The sequence below is a fragment of the Sciurus vulgaris genome (genome assembly GCF_902686455.1).
Source record: "Sciurus vulgaris genome assembly, chromosome: 4".
In the NCBI taxonomy this organism is placed as follows: domain Eukaryota; kingdom Metazoa; phylum Chordata; class Mammalia; order Rodentia; family Sciuridae; genus Sciurus; species Sciurus vulgaris.
In genome coordinates this window covers 72,750,993-72,772,592 of record NC_136464.1, presented here as the reverse complement: position 1 = coordinate 72,772,592, position 21,600 = coordinate 72,750,993, and the positions used below count along the sequence as shown (strand labels likewise).

Genomic DNA, 21,600 nt, shown 5'->3' with positions numbered 1-21,600 from the left:
TCATAATTATTTATTTAAAAAATGAAACTAAAATATGAAAAATGGTGTCAATTTTTGCTAAATTCAGTTGTAAATGCCTTCTGTAAATAAAGTTGGATTTAGAGTGCAGATGCTGATGTAGTGCTACATGCCAATTAGACATAATTATGTGTATGTGTATATATACATAGTAACTGATATTTGCTTAGTGCCATCTAGTTTAAAAGCTGATTTTATGTACATTATCTCACTTAATTGTCACATCAAAACTGTAAGAAAGTTATTATCACTTTCATTTTGCTGATGAGAAAACTGGTGTTATAAGAATTTAAATAAATTGATCAGTTTGTATAGCTAATAAATAGCAGAACTACAACTACAACCAGAACAAGCAAGCTTTATGGTGGAAAAATCTGAGTTCAATTGATGTAGGTAAATTTTAAACAGGTCTTTGAATTTCATATATACTGAAACAGGAAGGAAATCTATTTAAAGAAGCCTTGAAGTAGAGGTACACACTTAATACTAAATGTTGTTGAAATCAGAAAATCTGTGCCTAACACACTAAGTTTTAAAATAAAGAAAACCTGTACTTGAATATATTTATGAAGGACCAAGCAGAAAGGATAAATAATGTTCTTTCTTAATTCTTTTGCCTTTACATAAAATATGTTATTAAAAAAGAATGTTTTCTCAATGGAGTGCTTGAATAAAATATGGTTGTGAATAATAGATATGGAAAATGAAAAATTCCCAACATAATGTGGCCTGGGAAAAGGGAGTGAAAAGAAGGACAAGCACTGATAGCCTTCATCTCCCAAGACACATGTTTTCCAGGTATTGGCTGCAGACTGGGAGGAGGTATTTTATCACCCCTAAAGTAACAGTCTCTGGGAGGCCTTAATCTCCTTCAAAGTAGATCTTCTCCAGACACTACCCATAGATCTCTGACCCAAAAAATTCAAATTTCTGCATGCCCAAGAAAACTGATATGTTCACTAGATCACCCCTCAAAATAATTTATATAAACCCAGTCCCTTTCCTTGTTTAGTGGCTCATCTTCCACCAGGAAAGTGGATCCATTAGAACCATGACTCCATTCCTGAATAAAGGCTTTTGGCTTATTTGTGAAGTTTGCATTTGTTTGTCACAGTCTTTTTGGGCTAACAGTAAAGATACAACCAAATGAAACTAAATAAAACTAAACACAGATATATAAATATATCTACATATTGTCTAAAGATTGAGAGATGAAATGAATTAATTTCTATTCTTCTCCAGTCCCACAACACATTGCACAGGACAGTCAGTCCATTAGCATTTGTATAAAATTGACCTCTGATATCTATTAAAGGTTCCAAAGGGAAGAAAAGGTGCCTTATTCAAATAAATGCTTTTTTATAGAACTAGGTTTGTCTCTCCACAAATATCAACTTAATTTTTTGAGTAGTGTTATTTTCCCATATTGTAATGTACCAATGCACAAAAATACAAAGTACTTAAGTTATGAATTTGATCTGCCTCAGTCATGTAAGGTTTCACTCATTCATTTACTTATTCCCTTGTGTTGATTTTTCAGCAGGACAGAATTTAAAAGTAGGGGTGCAATGAAAAATAAGAGCAATGTGTTCTTAAGTCTTATACCATTTGAATTATATTGGGAAAAATAGATATTAAACAAGAGTTGCTTTTAAAAAATGACTAGAGCAATAACCTCAAGTAATAAGGTAAAGATGCATTGCAAAATAAGCACATGTAAGAGGGCTTTTAACTTGCCCTTCTAGAAGTTATTTCCTAATGTGGAAGAGAACTATTAAAAACAAAAGAAGTCACACAAACAAATATGAGTTTTAGTGAGTATTGTGAAAAAAAAGTACAGCAAAGTGTGCTATCACATAAATAGATATATTTTGTGCAATATTGTGAGACCAACAACAGATAGCATTCTACCCACATCCATCAGTCTTAAATGGTAACATTAGTAGGATCAGGAAGTTTGGAATCCCCATGGTGAATTCTATTATTTACACTAAGTACAAGTCCTGAGGAACTCTGAATTTTTTGTTTAATCTATGACATTTATAAATCTGAGAAGTCACACGAGATAGAGTATATCTTGATTTCAGGAAAACTACTGATAATTTCCCATTACATTTTAGTGGTTAAGATAGTAAAGGTGTTTCCCATGATGCCATAATGATTTAGAGTCAGAGCTGAATGAAGAATCATCCTTAAGTTGAGTGGCAGCCCAGAGATGTGGATTACTGGCATCGACTCATGAAGGAATTTGTCAGATAATTTTATTATAGTTTGAAGTAAATGATTTTAAAATATAAAGAAAAAATAAAGTTTAGCAAAATGGTTCATATCATGATGAAACTGAGATGTGAATAAGTCTTAACACAACTCTCAAAATTCAAGTATATACCATGTTACTACCGCCACCACTATCACACTGGCTACCTGAGACTTATTAGGCTTGAGGGATTATACTTTCAGTTTAAGCCTTAGGGGACTCTGATTGGACTTCTGTCTCCATTTCATAGATGAGGAAACTGAATTTCATGTGGATCAGATAATTTGCCCAAAGTCAGAGTTATTAAATTTCCGCTAACATTTGAACCAAGATGATCTAATGCCAACTCAGTGTCTTATCCAGAATTTTGAGTCACTTCTGATTAAAGCAAATACAAGTTCTTTAAGATTTAGCAGCTTCATGCAATTGATTCTGTCACTTGCCAGTTGCGTGGTCGTGATAAAGTATTCCACTTTTTAGAGTCTGCTGCTGTGGAGATAATATTAGTATTAAGTATATCAGATTTTGGGAGTATTGAAAGGACTGACACATAGCACTTGGAACAGGATACAGGTAATGACCAAGATATATTAGTTAATATTGACAGCATTTTTAGATTTTTATAATAAATATCTTCCACATTTATAGTCAGGATTAAATAAACGTCCTCAGACCTGCACAGATCTAGATAATCCTAACAATTCATTTAGGTCTCAGTGACTCATTGTCATTTATTTATGTTTAACATATCATAACAGGGTCCTGATATTCTTCTATACTCATCCACTCTCATTTCAGAGATGACAATAAATCAAACATAGGGGAAAATCAAATTATGAAAAGTATGATGCCAAGACTCTAAAATATTTTCTCTAAATATTTTTATCTACAGCATTGCTTTAAAATAAAAATTGAAACTACCCAATGATCCATACTATTTGTCTGTGGAAGATTTTATACAATTCTGAACATCTCTTGAGCTCATAGGATCTGTGCTTTGTAATTGTGGGGCAATCAAAGGAAAAATTACAAAAGCAAAGCTACTTGGAAAAGTCAACTAAATTTATGTAAGAGAAAGAGGTTTTGTTGAGCTATGTTAGTTCATTAAATGCTCTTTCTATGAATAATGTGATTTCAATACACTACTATTGATTTTTAGTTTCTTCAGAACTTAGAATACCTTTAATTTTCAATGAGACCATAAAATTCATTGTAAAATTTTCTAGTTGTGTGTATTTCTGTTATATGTCATATTAATCAAAAGATGGTACAGTCAAGTAATTCAGAATTTCAGAGAGGAAGTTAGCTTAGTTTTAGATAGGAATTTATTTTAAAAGGACAAAAGAGAATCTCCCTTTATTAATCTTCCTGTTCTCTTTTGTCTGTTTTTCCTTTCTTCCTGCATTCCCACCCTTCCAAGTCTTCACCTCTGTGTTTCCTCTTATTCTATTAGTGATAAACTTTTCACTACTTAAAAGTCCTGTAAGGTAGCAGTTGTTCAGTACAGTGGGTTTGATGAAGGGCTCCATTAACTGAAAGTGAGGCAATATACAAATAACCACTTTTGTGGTACTTTCATTTTACTGTTCAATATTTAATTTTTATATCTACAATGAAGTGGTCAGAAGTGTCTGGTGTTGATAGATTTCTCCAAACATCTTTTTAGAAATTCCATGGTTCTGATGCTTTCCATTTATTTCATCATTTTTTCCTATTAATTATGTTTCTTTATGTCCAATGCAATGTTGACTGTGTAACTAACTAATAAAGGAAGTCAAACAAGGAAAAATACCTAATACCCTCATGCATAGTTCTAACTAAAAAAGTACTAGCCAGGTGGTAAACAATCACAGCAGATTCTGAGCTTTTAGAAAGAAAGGCTAAATTCATCTAAGGGATATAAATTTGAAGCATACTGAGCTACACAACATGCAATGTTTCTTTAATAATTTGGGACTGATGGCTACTTTGAACTTGCTATTAGATTTTAATTATTGTTGAATTAATTTAATTAGTTTAATTGCATTAATCTATTTTAAACTATTATGTCAGCAATATTCAGACCTTTTTTTATTCCCTTACCTAGCTCCTTTGGTTCACCTTACAGTTCCATCATTTAATTGAACCCCTGTGATGATTTGGTCAATTTGTTTACATATGCTTAAACATATGTTAAGCATTTTAAAAATAAACTTTATGAGATACTAAAAATCAGGTTGAAAATTTCATGTAAATGCTTATAATGATTTTTACTTTCTAAACATACTAAATTAGTAAATATTGGTAGAAATATATATTTAAGCAAAACCAGATATTCCTTTTTTATGTGTGAATATTATCAATGCAATAGAATATTTTGACTCTTATGGACAAAAATGGCATTATTGCAATGTAATTTCATATAATCTGAAGAGGACATAGTTTATATAATATAGTATAATGTGAAAACTCATCAGAAAATTCTTACTGAGAACTGGAATAGTGGATATATCTCTGTATGTGACGTAAGTTCCAATAAACTTGAAAGTAAGTTTAAGCCCTTCTTCTAACATGTTATGTATGTGGGTTTTGGTTATTAGGCATCTAATTATTGAAATTAAATGATTATTCATGACAAGTTGTTTGTATGGTATATTCCATCATTAAGATTTTATGATTTTGTAATTTATTTTAGTTAGTATATTTATATGATGCAGACCTAATAGGAGATTTTCTGGGAACAATAGCACATGAGAACAAAGAAAAGTTAAATATATGATTTTTGACACATAAGCAATAGATGTGTATCAAGTATATGACTGAATCCAATTGTACAGCTCCAGTTTCTAAAAATTTTATATTTATATTAAATCATCATTATATATTACATAACATAGTACCTAATTATATAAGTATATAAAACATACTATCATGATTGGAATTATTAATATATGCCTTAATTACCTCAATAGAAATAGAATAGAAAATTATTTAAGAATTTTTCTCTGACATAATTAAAACACGTATCATTGAAAATAAAAATAAAAGTAAATTAGTGACCTTATACATAATTATTTGACTTAAAGGCACAGCCATTTAGATTTTTTAAAGAGGTACTTTTTAACTTTTAATAATTTTTCTTTATCTCCCAAGAATGAGATAAGAAGTTTTTCAATAAAGATGGTGCATTGCAACAGAACGATATAACTGGCTTTAAAAGTACCAACAAAATTCAAGTAGTAGCTTATAATCAAGTTCAAGTTCAAGTAGTATCTTAATCAAAATAAATGTGTAATAATGGGAAAATCACATAACCTTTCCACATTACCTTATTTGTAAAAAGGGACAATATTATTAGTGCTACTTCTCCTGCCATACTGTAAGAAAAAAATATGCTGATATTCACTTATACATCTGCATTAGTATTTTAAAGATTTTGCTGATCATGATGCATGGTGCAAATAGCTGACAGGAGTAGTAAAAATGAAAAGTATTTTTATAGTAAAAATATTAATTGATTTGCAAAAGTATACCTTAAAATATGTAGAATTCTGTTTACATAACTATAGGAAGAGATGTAAAATTATACCCAACATTCAAAGTTAATATGTGAACAATTTTTAAAATATCATTTTTAGCATTGATGCAGTAATCACTTATCAAAGAAAATTAATATTTTCTCCATGCTAAAAACGAGAAACAGAAGGCATACATATTTGCAAGAAAAAAAAAATACTACAGTTTAAAGAAAAGCTATTTTTTCCTCTTTTGAAGCAAGAAAAATAGGAAAGAGATGAAGAGTCAATAAGATGAGTTGAGAAAAGGTTTTGTGATATAATTGAGACAGGAATGAAAAATCTTCAGTGGTGGGATATGCGACAGAATTTGAAGAGGGTGTGGAACAGTGGGAAGCTGTACACCCTGTCTGTTCCCATCTTCTTCTCCCTTGGCTAATAGTGGACGCAATCATGAACTCTTTATATAAATAATTGTAGTGGAAATCAAAAAGGTATGGTTGAGGTTGAATCATTGTGTCTAATTCTCCACTTTATCGCTGTCATTGAAATTTCATCCGTTCCCTTTGCCAGCGACTTTGAAGTAACTTCCATGAGAGAAGGAATGTTCCTCAGTAAGTGCTGGTGTAAAAGGAATGAGACTTGTCAAATAGTCCTGAAGTGAAGCCTCATCCTTGAGTCACACACATTGAAGTGCTATTGGAGTGAGCCAGACATCAATGACACCTTATTCTATCCAAAAACTCAAGAGTGAGAAAAAAGAATATTGATTATTGAGTGCTACCAAGGTTTTGATGTTGCTGGTTTCACATCAGTATTGCAGCAGCTAGTGATCACTGCAGGGATCAATCAGTGATCAGGATCTCTAAGGAGGAACTTAGAGATAAAATATAACTTCTTCCAAAAGGCCAGATGGAAGCAGGAATTTTGGGGTCCCATTCAATCTTTGTTTACATATTAAGAAATCCTGTAATGTCAACAGTAGAACAGTTTATATATATATATATATGATAATAATAATTATTATATATATATAATTATTATCATATATATATATTTGTTCATTTTTTGTTTTGTTTTCTTAAGTACTGGGGATTGAACTCAGGGGCTCCTGATCACTGAACCACATCCCCAGCCCTATTTTGTATTTTATTGAGAGACAGGGTATCAGCTAGTTGCTTTAGCACCTCACTTTTGCTGAAGCTGGCTCTGAACTCCCTATCCTCCTGCCTCAGCCTCCCAAACAGCTGGGATTATAGACTTGCACCACCGTGCCTGGCAAAGAGTTATATTTTTTAAAAAGTGTATTTATACAGAATATTATCTGTAGAAAATAATTTATGTTAAAGAAGGTCACTGCTTTGTGCACCTTTGAAATTGATCTGAAATTCCTTGTTATAAAACCAAGTCCCTGAGTGATAATCCTTTTGTATAGTGTGTGTGAAGTCAGAGAGAAAAGGAAGCAAATTTGTGCACTGTCTTTTCTCAAGGCAAGTCCAGAATTGTCAAAGCAGTGGATATTTTTTAATAGATTAACATAGTGAACCAGAAACTTCCCTGGCTAAATTTCAATGGATCATTTTTTAATGCAGAGAATAATAGTTTAATAGAAGGAATGAAGGAAGGTATTATGAATGTCTTTCTTCACAAAAAATGTAGATATCTCGGAATCTCATATAGGCCCTGAAAAAAAAATTACTGAATTTTCCAGTGAGAACCTCTTAGACTTTTTCCACCCTAACTTCCTGTTGAGTCAAAGAAAGAGATAGAATGATAAAGTCACTGGTTCACCAAAAATAGAGATCTCCTAATGTCACAATGTAAGTTTTAAGGTTAACTAGAAAATGTAGCAAGAAAGATCTGAGATGGATTAAAATACTGGTTAAAGGACCTCTGGGAATTCATTCATAGCCCTGACACATCTCCCATGTGAACTGAGTGCTGAACGAGAAGGAGAGCTGGGATGGGCACATCTGATTCAAAGCACCTTAAAACCTTATAGACTGGAAAATTCACCTCTTTGTTTCTAGAGGAGAGTAGCATCATGGCTGCAGATTTTGCAATAACTTCACATAAAATAGATGCATCATGAAATGATGCACACCTTCTATGCCTACTGCTTTTCATTGTTTCTGGATTAATAACATAGGTCAAGTTGCAGCATGGTCTAACTGTCCTTGCTGTGGAAAAAAAGGGCTTATTAACCCATAACAGTGGAATATGATTAACAAATACTGGCAAGAGCCTGAAGAAATTATCTGAGAACGAATCTTGATTGTGCTGGAAGGGGTTAGAAGGAATCAAATTCAGGCCTTAATATGAGAGAGTTTATTGATATGGAAGTACTTTTGCATGATTGTGGCAATTACAACTAGAGCTGGCCCTAGGGCTCTGCTGGGTCATTTTCTGGAAAGCTTATGAAAAACAATGACATGTAACGAGCAGGGAGCAGGCATTGGAAAAGTCTTGACAGAGACAGCTAATGTGTTCCCCAGAAACATCACGTAATAGGCCTTTCTTTGAAACAATACAGAATGGTGTAACAAGAGGTGCTTTGGCAACATCAAGACTATACTTTCTAGGGAAGGAAAGAGTATTATTAATGCTGCTTTGTCAATGTTATGTCATGTTAATCATAGAGTATTGGTTTCTGGATTTAGAATCCAGGTGGAAATACTCAAACATCAGAAGCAAAATGAATAAAATATATCACAAGACAAAGATAAATTTCTCTCTGAAATTCTGGATTATTTGACTATATCATCCTCTGATGATATATCATGTATCAGAGAGAAATTCATGTAATTTTATGATTAATTTTATGGCCTCAATGAAAACTGTAGTAGTCTAATTGGAGATACTAAAAATCAATATTGACTTACTACAGGAAGCAGTGGCCATTACATAGTGTTATGTTCTTGATAGGGAAAAGAAATGATAATCATGGCCTCAGGAAAATCAAGTGTGCTCTTACCATTATCCTGATGGACCCTTTGGGGAATAGATACTTCCTGTCCTTGCAAATTTGGACTCTGCTGCAAACAGAAGTCCTGGCAGAAATGATGCTTTCTCTAAGAGAACATAGTAAGAATCCCATTAAGTCTACATTTATGGTTGGTTGTGGTCATTGTTGGATATTCAGGTCAATAAATCACAGACCCAGAAAGGAGCCACAGGTTCAGAAATGACAGAAGAAAGGGTTGATATGAGCTGAAAATCACTTATAGAAAAGGATGAGAACATAGTCTACTACATAATGAGACTTATTTTAAAATCAGTGTAATTATGACAGTGTGCTAGAGTAGTAATTCAATAAAGCAGATGAAGAACACAAATCATTCCCCCACATATTGATGGGGTATATGATAATGAATGCAAATGGGGGTCGCTACTTGCTGTTGCATACAATTCTTGACGAAGTATGAAAAACTATTTAGCAATACCATAAAATTAAATCTACATATATTCATGACATAGAAACTCAGTCACATGCATGTGAAAAGAAAAACCCATAAGTATTCAAAACAGCCTTGCAGGTAACATTCTCAAACTGGAGATCACTCAAATACTCATCAATGGAGTGTGAACATGAATTATGGCACAGTCATGTACAATAAATAGCATTAATTAATAAACAGGCAGATATGTGGGTAAATCATGAAGAGATCAAGATGAATGAAAGACAGCAGATACTAAACAACACATAAGCTATAATTCTTTTTATATACATTTCACAAAACAGACACAACTAAACTGTATTGCTTATTGATGCTTACTTGGGTGATAAATCTGTGACAGAAAACAAGAAACTAGCATAAGAGTTAACTACAGTGGAGCAGAGTGAGTGTGCCTGAGAAGCAGGCTCGCTCTCTTGCAGAGGCATCATGTACCCATACAAACTTTATTCACATTCATGTTTGTATTTAATAATTGTAACGCTGTGTATTTATATCACATTCTGTGTATTACATATTGTTCTTAACACTTATAAAACAGGCGTTGGTCTTTATAGAAGCCTTCCGAAATAATTGAACTCCTTCTTATTAAACCAAAGGTTGATTTCCAATCTTCTTCCCAGTTAGGCAGTAAAGTCAATGCAAGTAATTGTGGTGAGCTATAGCATTTGTAGAGAAGGAGACTGAATAAAACTAAAGTGAATAGGCCATAAATTCTCATGTCTATAAAACAGAAGTGCAATTTGTATAAAGTGTGAACTCATAAATATGTAATGTTGCATAAAAATATATAGCTACATGAATGGAACAGGAGTATGTGAGGCAAAAAGTTGATATTTATTCTTCAACAAACATTAAATAATTAAATTATAGTATGTATTTAAAATAGAAAACACAATTTAAAAACATGAGCAAACAGGCTCATTTACACTTTTCTTCTGTATAAGTTTTACACCTGGGAAAATCATTATTGTTGCCCTGTCTATGGGTGAACAAAGAGATGTACTATTTTGTTCTCTGCCAAATCTACATTTTATTTTTTTCTTTGAAGTAACGCTTTCTTTAAATCAATGCTATATATACTATCCTACATGCTAAATTCTGAGAACAGATATATAGCCAATATTAAAATTTTTACTCTATTTGTTAGTAGAATTTACTACTAACAAAGTATGGGTATACTTGTGCAGTATGTCAATTATGTTCATTTAGATGTTGACACACTATTTCCACAAAGTTTATGAATTGTCAGTATGAAACTTTGCTTTTAGATAAGTTCAGTCCATTCAAGATAATTTAATTTAGCTAGGATAGGTAATGAGGTTTGTAAGATCCATATAGAACAGTTTCCTCTTTGAAGGAGTTTAAAAAATAGATAATGTCAATATACCTTAGAAAGTACCATCTGAAAATTGTGCACAGTGCAGTGTGGTACTATGAGAAGGGGAAAGTTTTGTGGAAGAGATTATGTATGACTTTTCAAGGATAGGTTATCTAAATAAAAATAGGGAGAAAGAAGAAATGAAAGAAGGGGCATGAACAGAGGAAAAGAGACAGGGAAGAGCTCTGGGGACCAATATTACTTGGGTGGTAAATCTGTTAGGATACAAACTTGAATGACTGGAAGTAACATTCTGAAAGCAATAGTGGGAGGCCAGGAGATGTGTCTTGATTGCTGCATGAGGAACAGGACTGTCTTCTGGAGATGAACTGTTGGTTAAAGACATCATTCCAGCACTGACATTGAAGATACTTATGAGGAATCAAGAATTGTGTCATAACCATCCAAGAGCCATAGCAACTATTCAAGAAAAATAATAAGAGCTTGATGAAGGTTGTTATGAGAGAAAAGGGGAGAACGTGAGAATGATTTGCAACATGTAAATGATCAGTATTAGTGATTGACTGTTCATGGAGATAAAGGAAGAAAGAGGAGACTCAGATGGCTCCTGTGCATCTGGTTTGGGGGATGATTAATTGAGATGCAAAATTCAAGAGGAGGAACCCTTCCTGGGGAATCGAAACTGTGGCGGGTGAGACCCAGGGACCAGGGTTATGCCACATGCATTCAAGATGGTGACTGGCAGAGAGCCAAAGGGCGTGCTGAATGTGCCTTGAGAAAAACAGGAATAGCTTACCATTGGCTGTATGATAATTAGTTCAGCCACTTAGCGCATGGACAGATATATCTTACATGTATGCTTGAGCTTGTGATCGCTTGACCTTTAATAGGATTGGATGGACATATCTGATTACAATTGCTTATGCATGAGACTGCTTATATATTGAGGGTGTTATCAAATAAAGCGGAAGCTGCTTCATGAAGTTCTGAAGAGTACGTGTCGTTTGTCCCGCTGGTCGGCGGCAAGGGGCAAGTGGTGGCCCTTACGGGGAATTGGTGAGAGCTCAGGTAAGTAATAAAGAAGAAAATTTTTCAATAGCACAGTCAACTAGCAGGTTTCCCTAGCCTTAAGGTTTAAAGAAAGGTTCCCCTAGAGAGGGAACATAACGGAAGGTTCCCCTAGAGAGGGAATGTAATGAAAGGCTGTCCCAAGAGACAGCAAAGGACGTCCTGTAGTAAATGAATATGTGTAAGGTGTTATTTGTGTTACCTTTTCTTGTTTCATTTCTGTTTGTTGTTGTTGTGGCGATATGGACATTAGTTCGTTTCTGTCTGACTTCCAAAAAACCAAAATTTCAAGAACAGTTAAGAGAAGGGGAAAACATATTAGAAACTGTAAAAGAAGAACAATCAAGTCGAGCTTCTGAAAGAGAAAGTAGATGTTCAGACTCAGAACAGGGATGTGACTCTGAAGAACAGGAGCTATCTGAGACAGAGCCAGAAAAGAAGTTCTCTCAGTGGCATTTAACTCCTACTGCACCACGTCCTCCGGCGTATAATCCAGGTCACCACTCTTTTCCAAATTGTAGGGGCGCATGTACTGGCTGCCCAGGGGCGGCCCCCAGACAGTGGACTGATGTAGAATCTCAATCAGTGTTCCCAATATTCCCGGTATTTGAAGATCAAAACAATCAGAGATATCATCCAATATTAGACATAAAATTAGTAAAACAGTTAAAAGAGGCAATTATGTCCTATGGAGTACATGCTGCATTTACCATTTCTTTATTAGAGAATGTTGCAAGTTAAAAATCTTACTCTGACTGATTGGGGTAATTTAGCAAAAGCATGTTCATCTGGGGGACAATATCTCATGTGGAAGGTGGCTAACCAGGAGTTATGTTCTGATACTGCCCGACGCAATGCAGTTGTGGACAATCCTCAATGGAATCTAAACATGCTGACAGGCCAAGGACCATATGAAGGGCAAGGTAATCAGATTAATTTCCACCCCAGTGTGTATCAACAAATAAACCCTCAACTTTTAATCTATCATTATATGGATGATATTTTGCTAGCTCATAAGGAAAAATCTGTCTTAGAGCAATGTTATAATTCCTTACTAAAATCACTGGAAAGATGGGGCTTACATATTGCCATTGATAAAGTACAAATGACAGACACCAAAAACTTCCTGGAATCTATCATAAATGCAACTATGGTTAAACCCATTAAAAATTAACGTTCGGGTGGACAAACTTAGAACTTTAAATGATTTTCAAAAACTTTTGGGTGATATTAATTGGATTAGACCTTACCTTCATCTACCCACCTCAAGTTTGGGCCCCCTGTTTGATATTCTTAAAGGTGATTCTGACCCCCTTTCTAAGCAGGTGCTTACCCCTAAGGCTCAAACAGCTCTCAAGCTTGTTGAAACAGCTATGGAAAAGGTTCATCTTGATCGTATTGACCTAGCTAAGCCTTTATCATTCATTGTCTTGGCCACAAATAAGTTACCCACAGGAGTGTTTTGGTGAAAGGGTCCTATTCTATGGATTCACATGAATTACGCCCCTAACAAGGTCTTATCCTTGTTTACTGAATCTGTGTCAGAATTAATCCTTAAGGCATTAAAAGTATCCCTTTCCACCTTTGGGTCACATCCCTCAACTATCACTACTCCATATACTACTGATCAGATACAATATCTTATTAATAATTCAAATTCATGGGCTATAGTCTTTACTAGTACTTCTGCTGTGTTTGACAATCATTTGCCATCTGATCCTCTTCTCCAATTTTGGAGTCAACATCCTATAATTTTTCCTAAAGTCACCCGAAAAGAACCTATTATAGGAGCTACCCTTATATTTACTGATGGATCAAAAAATGGTACGGGTGCTATGATGATAGATAATGTTACAGAAACATTGCTGTTTAATACTCTATCTGCACAACAAATGGAACTATTAGTAGCTATAGAAGTATTCAAAACCCACCATGAGCCTTTTAAACTATTCTCTGATAGCAAATACGTTATTAATGCTATTCAAAATTTAGAATTAACTGGTCTGATTTCCCTCATCTCCACTATTACTAAATATTTACAATGCTTACAAAAACTTATCTGGGACAGAAAAGATCCTTTTTTTATTGGGCATATTCGGGCTCATACTGGCCTTCCAGGCCCTCTAAGTTTACACAATGATTTAACAGACACGGCCACCAGAGACCCACACATCTTTAATACACTTGAAAATGCAAAAACTTTTCATTCCAAATTTCACGTAAATGCTTCCACTCTACAAACACACTATAAAATTACTAAGGCAACAGCTCGGGACATAGTCAAGTCTTGTGATAAATGTGCTACACTTATTCCTAACCCCTTGTTAGGAGTAAATCCAAAAGGGCTTCAGCCCAATCATATTTGGCAAATGGATGTAACTCATTATTCAGAATTTGGAAAACTACAATTCATTTATGTGTCTATTGATACCTTTTCAGGATTTATTATGGCCTCTGCTCATACTGGAGAAAAAACTAAAGATGTAATAACACACTTTTTACACTCTTTCTCCATCCTGGGGGTTCCCAAACAAACTAAAACAGATAATGGTCCTGGATATATGTCCCAGGCCTTTAAACAATTTTGTTCCATCTTTGGTATTCAACATGTCACAGGAATTCCCTATAATCCTACTGGACAAAGCATTGTTAAGCGTGCCCATTTAATGCTGAAAAACATGCTTTATAAACAAAAAGGGGGAATAGGGGCATCATACAGATCCCCAAAAGACAAATTATCTGTTGCCTTGTTCATCTTAAATTTTTTAAATCTTGATTCTGAGGGCCGATCAGCTGCTGACTGTCATTCAAAGCCTAATAAAATACATCTACCTCAAGTGCTCTGGAAGGACATTCTATCAGGACAATGGAAAGGCCCGAATCCGGTGTTAATCTGGACCGGAGGATCTGTTTGTGTTTTCCCACAGGACACACAATCGCCAATTTGGGTGCCGGAGAGATTGGTCAAGGCCTCAACAGAGACCCAAAAACAGGAAGAAGATGAGAAGGCTTCTCCTGCTGATGGTGTTGGCGATTTCTCACCAAGTTAATGAAGGAGACTCGCGTGAACTATGGGGGATAGTAAAGACGCAGGCCTATCCTGTACCCCTTACCAACTCCTCTATTCTATATCCTCCTATTTTTACAACAATTGGCCACATTTCTTCAGTCCACTGTTCAATGGGGTAAAGAATGGTTTGGGTTTTTGTCCATGGGAGGTTTATTGTGTGTTGTATTTGTTCGGTGCATATAGTGTTTATACAAAATGCGTATACATCATTGCAATTGATGCTGGCCCATCCCTGCAAGTCTGGTTAAATATGCTGGACCGGTAGTCAAAAATGGGTAAAATTCTTGGGGAGCTCATACCGACCTAAGACAGGAAATGAGGGCTAGAGCCTCATTGTCCAATGATGGGTAAGGATGTTGCTCTGCCATGGACAACCTAAGACAGGCACGGTCTCTTTTATAAACAGAAAGGGGGAAATGTGGCGGGCGAGACCCGGGGCCCAGGGTTACGCCACATGCATCCAAGATGGCGACTGGCAGAGAGTCAAAGGGTGTGCTGAATGTGCCTTGAGAAAAACAGGAATAGCTTACCATTGGCTGTATGATAATTAGTTCATCCGCTTAGCGCATGGACAGATATATCTTACATGTATGCTTGAGTTTGTGATCGCTTGACCTTTAATAGGATTGGATGGACATATCTGATTACAATTGCTTATGCATGAGACTGCTTATATATTGAGGATGTGTTATCTGAATAAACGGGAAGCTGCTTCATGAAGTTCTGAAGAGTACGTGTCGTTTGTCCCGCTGGTCGGCCGCAAGCGGCAGAAACTAAGAGTTCAATCTTAAACCTGTTGAAATAGAGATGCTTATATGGCATTCAAGTGTTTGTTTTATAGGTAAATGGATATTTGAGGTTGTAGCTTAAAGGAGCAAAAGGGTTCAAGGTACAGAAGTGGGTGACATAGCACCTCAATGTAATTCTATCTGTGGGCTTTAACATGAGTAGGTCTTCCCAGAGGAATGCAGAGTCACAAGTGCAACCCACAAGATCCTTCCAAAAGCCAGTTTATGGAGCAAATAGATAAATGAAGACAGAAAGAACCAGACACACTTAAACATAAAAACCAGATTCAAACACATAGTAGTGTGTCAAGAAGGAGAGGTTCATTTCAAATAGAGCAATGACATTATTTAGATGAAGATATTATTTAGCAATAAAAAGGCCATTAGTGATCTTCAGTTTAGGGGTGGATATTATTCATTCTGTTCTGGGATTATACAACTATGACTATGCATACATAAATACACACAAATAGCTGGTATTAATTCTAAAATTGGCAACAGGGTAGGCTATAAATAACTATTGTAAAAATGCATTAACAAAATTTCCAAATCCATTTACACTGATAATATATGAAAGATCAAGTTTCAAAAATTGTCACAATTGATAAATATCTATTTTAAATATTTCCAGGCAACAGCATTAAAATAGACACCAACGATTTTTCAAATTGTGTGGTGTTTTTTCTTTACCCAACTGAGTTTCAGTGTTTACATTATATTGTTTGACTTGACAAGAGAGCCCATAAAATTCCCCACTTGTGGCCCACTTAAAAAAGAAGTATTATAGTTTTAGGCACTGTTGCATGTCATGCTGAGCTACAAAAAATAAAGAAAGTACCATAAAGCTCTCCACCTTCATTTCATTTTTAGAACCCCACACAGGGAGACAACAATTACATTAATCAGAGACAGACCGTTGAGGTTTAGATTTATTTTGTTTAATAGTAAATTGTGTAGCTGAAGGAAACATCAATTTCTTTTTTAAATGACACCATCACTGCCCTTCTAAACACTGCAGATTAGTAATGATTTTAAAACTGCTCTAACAGTTTAGAACTGAATCACTACTACTACACAGCAGCTAACATTTAGCATGCAGATCTCACATTGGGAATACATTTGCTTTTCAGGTTAAATAAATTCAGCCTCTTTTGTGTTGGAACTGGGAGAATATTTTGTTGATTCAGGGCTCACTGTTTGTAACCTATGGCTAAAAGAAGTCAATTTAGCATGAGAATTGCTATAAGGCATTAATTGGAATTTTGTTGGGAAGTTCCTTACTCTATTCTGCATATCATGCTAAGAACCTTATTTAAACATACTTGTTCCCAAGTATACTTTCTTTGATGCATTTGTGCATGCATTCATGCCCAGGATTATTTTGGAAAACAAAGATAAGTTAGTTGCTAGTCTGAAGAATTCCAGCCCTTAAAAAATTTCTCCATGAAATGCTCATATGAAGCTTAAGCACTTCTGGTATGAACGCAAAGCTTCCTCCCCCCACTCCCCTCTCCAATCCTCCACTCACTCTGCCTTTCCATACATAGAGATGCAACTGAAGCTCCTGGTGTGGAACATGTGCTCAAGGAAAGGCAATCTCAATCTTCTTTATTCTCAATGTTACCTATATTACATGTGTATATTAATCCCTCCAGTCACTACGGCAAGTTGCATTATCTAAATTCCAAATTCTATTCTACCCCAATTTTGTTGATAAAGAAATCCAGACTCAGAGAAGTTGCATTATTTATGCAAAATCACAATAGTCATTTTCATAAGTTAATTTGAACTCAGTATGATTTCAGAGTTTGAGATTTAACCTGTTCAAGTTCAGTGTATTGTTGTGGTGCTGGATCTGGAGTCACAGAGTCATGTGATTTAGTGTGAGGATGAACCAAAGAATGGTGTTTCCATCATGATGTGTAAAAAGTATAACAGGTAGGAAGGGCTGGGAGGTAAAACAAGAAGTTGGGGCTCCAGTTTGGTGAATCTAACAGTGGAAGAGGGATTTTTTTAGAGTCTGTCCATCTGAAGGCTCAATGGCCATTCATAGAGATTTCACCATACCCTGCTGTATACTCTACAGAGCAGAAAATATCAGGTCCTGTTAGCAGAGCTTCAAGGGACCTAAGGCCCAGGCTGTAGATTTAATGGTCTGTGACTTCACAGAAACATTTAGAGTCTTCTGCTGGTATCTGATGACTGAGGGATATGGGCTCATCAAAGTTTTACAGCAGTTAGTGTGAGGGATCTTTTATCTGGGACCTGTTCTGGAGATAAACCATGGGTATGTTTGTTGTCCAGTCATGACACGCCTATGGATCCCCAGATCCTACCTCCTGTGAGATACTGTGAAGGATACAAAACAAAACTGTTATCTGTCACTGTTTCTTTAGGGCCCGTTAATTCTATTTGTTTTTGTCAACTACCCATAACTACTTCAAACAAATCTTCCATTTTTATGAGCAGTTGACCTAGCCTCTTCTAAATGCCTCTTCATCTGAATTGTATCTTGTATCATCTCATTGCACCTGATATCAATTTTCTTTTTTCTTTTTTCCCAACCTATTTGACTAATAGATCAAAAGGAATTGGGGTGATCTGCTTTTCCCATTAATCCTGACATGGCCACCTGAGTTCACTATAACAGCTCTGAATTCTTTCAGGAAATGATTTATATTACCCATTTGACACTTGAAACAGTATATTATTACTGTGTTTATTAGGTTGATTCTGCACACATCCTTTCTTTTTCTCCTGCTGTCATAAGTACTTTGAGAATATTGATAAGTTTTTCAATTCTAAATGTGGCATATTATACCTTGTGAGTAGTAAGATCTATATTTGTTGGTTTGTAGTTTATTGTTTACTATGCTTGACAACACATTGTTTTGCTATGTATAATTTGTAAATATCGCTTCAGAAGTATACCTTGTTATATGGTTGTAGTAATAACTATAACATTACCTTTTAAAAAAGTAGATTAAAAAGTTCCTTCAGCTTTTGAGTACAAATATTGGATTATTCATATTAAAATATCATTAGAACATAAACACAAACCAATAACTCAAATTCAGTACAGTAATTAACCATACATATCTTGACTTTAAGTGTGTCTTAATAGTTTTTGGTGACAATTAGAATTAAATTTTATAAGTGGAGCATGAGCCATTTAGCAAAATTAATGTATTATATAATTATCGTTAGGTAGCAACAGGAGACCATTATGATGCATCAAAATTCCATTCCAAGAACATTACAACTTCTCCAAAACTGCAGAATCAGTTGGACACAGTCTGCTTTGCATATTTTCCTCTTCCTTTGTACTTCTTAAATCATTTTAGTTTTATGAAAACATGTTATTGCCTGAAGAACAGGACAACTACACTGTATCAAATTATGAGTGCTTACATTTATATTTCAATTTTCAAAATAAAATAAATTATAGATACTATTTCTCATCAAATTTAAAAACAAGAAGACAAGGAGAAAGGTTAATGCTGTAAATTTTCTGGAACAATGAATTACCAGGAAAAGTGGCAGAAACAAGAAAAATGAAAATTAACTAGAAATAATAATTTTATTGATGTCCACATATGTATTTTAATTGTATATTCCATATGGGTTTTACTTCAATTCCATATAAACTAAGGAAATGGAACAGTGGATTTTCATAAATTATTTCAATACCTGTTTATCTTAGTAGTTGATAGATATATACAACAAAAAGAATTTGTTTTTAACCATGTGGGATCACAGAATAAAAACTACAAGTAATTTTTAATTACCATTATGATTAGTTCAGGTATCATATGCCTGGACTTTTACAATTGCCTTTTATTGCCCCTTTTGAAATTTAGAATCTCCCATTATAAGCTATTCAAAAATAGTCTTGTAACAAATAAATCTGATGTTGTCATACTGGGTCCCCCAACATCTTCTATAATGTGGTGTAGGGAAATGTCTGTGATGTGGCACGTCTTGTGATGCAGTATGCTCTCATTTCTCTTTGCTTTTACATACATAATTACCTTTGCCTTGAGAGTTCTCAACCCCTCCCAACGTCACTCTTACTAGTATTCACCCTTTGTGAGCAAATTTCAGCATTTCTCGCTTTCTCTTGTTTCTACATATGTCTCAAGTAAATGATTTATCACCTTAGGGCTGGACTTGCTGGCGTAGGCCTGTAATTCCTGCAGCTGGGGAGGCTGAGGTAGGAGGATTGCGAGTTCAAAGCCAGCCTCAGCAATTTAGCAAGGCCCTAAGCAATTTAACAAGACCCTGACTCAGGACAAAATATAATAAAAGCACTGGGGATGTTGCTCAGTGGTTAAGCTCCCCTGGGTTCAATCCCCAGTACAAAAAAAAGAAAGAAAGAAAAGAAAAAGAAAAAAAAAAAAAAATAGGGAAAGGAATTTGTTGCCTTCTTTGTTTGGTATGGTAGAGATTTTCAGTGCCGTATGCTATCCTCAGAACATTCTGTATGCTCTAACCAACTTCCATCTGCTAGCAGTGGAACCTCAGAATCTGCCTCCTTAAATCAGTATTATGTCAGTATTTGCCTACTTACTAGTGATGAAGAAAGGAAAGGCCTAAAAATTGCTACCCACCCTGAGCATCTGCAGCTGTGGATTCTTATGATTAGTGTATGAATTTTTCATTTCCATCAATATTCAGGATGAATAATTCTGATGCACAAGTTTGTACCTTTTCCTAGAGTTTTCCCTTTGAGATTAAACTTCAGTTCTTCTAGTAATAAATAGTTTAATGGTAATCCCTTTATTGGGTACTGCCTCCTTTCCTTCACTTGCCTATCTTCCTTACCTCTCCTTTAGTGCTACCTGAATTTCTAAAAAGACTATTTTGTCTCTAGTTTTTATTTCTTTTCTTCTGTAAAAATTCACACGAAGACATTTGACATCAGAGGTATGGTGAGGGAAGTAGATCCTTCATATCAAACTGTGGAGTTGAATCCTTCCAGGACCAGGAAACCAAAAGAAACCCTAGGAGATTGTAATATCACAATGACTCAGATTCTCCCCTGCGGTGAATTAGGGTGACGTAAAAAGGAAGAGGATGTATGTTTTATGGGAGCTCTACAGGATTTGATAATGATGATGATAATGACCGCAGAGTTCCTAGTTTTTGTATTATGAGGAATAGGGTCAAACTAGACAAACAAAATCTTAGGACAGGAGAAAGTCTCAAGATCTATATGACAGTGTTTAACTAAAAATTCCTCTTTTGCACTGGAGAAAACTGGATATAAAACCAGGTCTTAATTATAGAAAAGGCTTACTTCAAAGCACCAGCAAGTCTTCTGCTCAAAAGTAGGGCATTAATAGGGAAGAAGCAGGACCCTGAAACCTAGAATTGAGACAACCAGGTGCCTCACTTTTTCCAGAGGAGAATTCTTTCCTCCAGTAGTGTTATGTTTTGGATAAATGCCCACCAAAGGTTCATACGGTAAAGGAGTAGTCCCAAATGTGGCACTATTTGGAGGTAGCAAAACTTTAAAGAGGTTCTAGTAGAGGGAACTACCTTTAATAGGAATTGTAGAACCTCAATCTTTTGATCTTTCTCTTTTTCTGGCACAAGATACAGTTTGTTCTACTATGTAATCTCTTTATGATATGCTGTCCTCACAAGAAGCCAATAGAATGGGGCTACCTAACCTTGGAACCTCCAAAACTGTGAGATAATACATCTTTTCCATTTATAAACTTGGTGGCCACAGGTTTGTCATAGTAATAATACAAAGATGGCTACCTATAGATCATATGGAGGTCTTATCTGAGGTACCTGATTTAAAACATGCTTTCCCTCCTCAAAATTTTTCTTCTCTGGCCTCCAGATATTTTCAAGCAGGAACCAGCTAAGGAAGACTGACTACACCTTAATGAAAGAAATGAGATTATTCATCAAAAAAATTGGATAAATTGGCTAATTAAGTACAGATAGGAAACAGATATGTTAGTCAGCTTTTCATCACTGTGAACAAAACACCTGACAAGAACAATTTGGAAGGGAAAATTTTGAAATCATGGCTTCAGAGGCTCAGTTCATAGTCAGCTGGTTCCATTCCTCTGAGACTGAGGTAAACATCAT

At 35.1% G+C, this 21,600-nt stretch overlaps 1 protein-coding gene across 1 annotated transcript in view; it reads right to left on the bottom strand.

Annotated features, from left to right (window-relative positions):
• PCDH15 (protocadherin related 15) overlaps nucleotides 1-21,600 on the bottom strand; it is a gene marked incomplete at its 3' end in the record, with an annotated part of 922,351 nt that overhangs the window by 188,131 nt on the left and 712,620 nt on the right. The window lies entirely within an intron of this gene.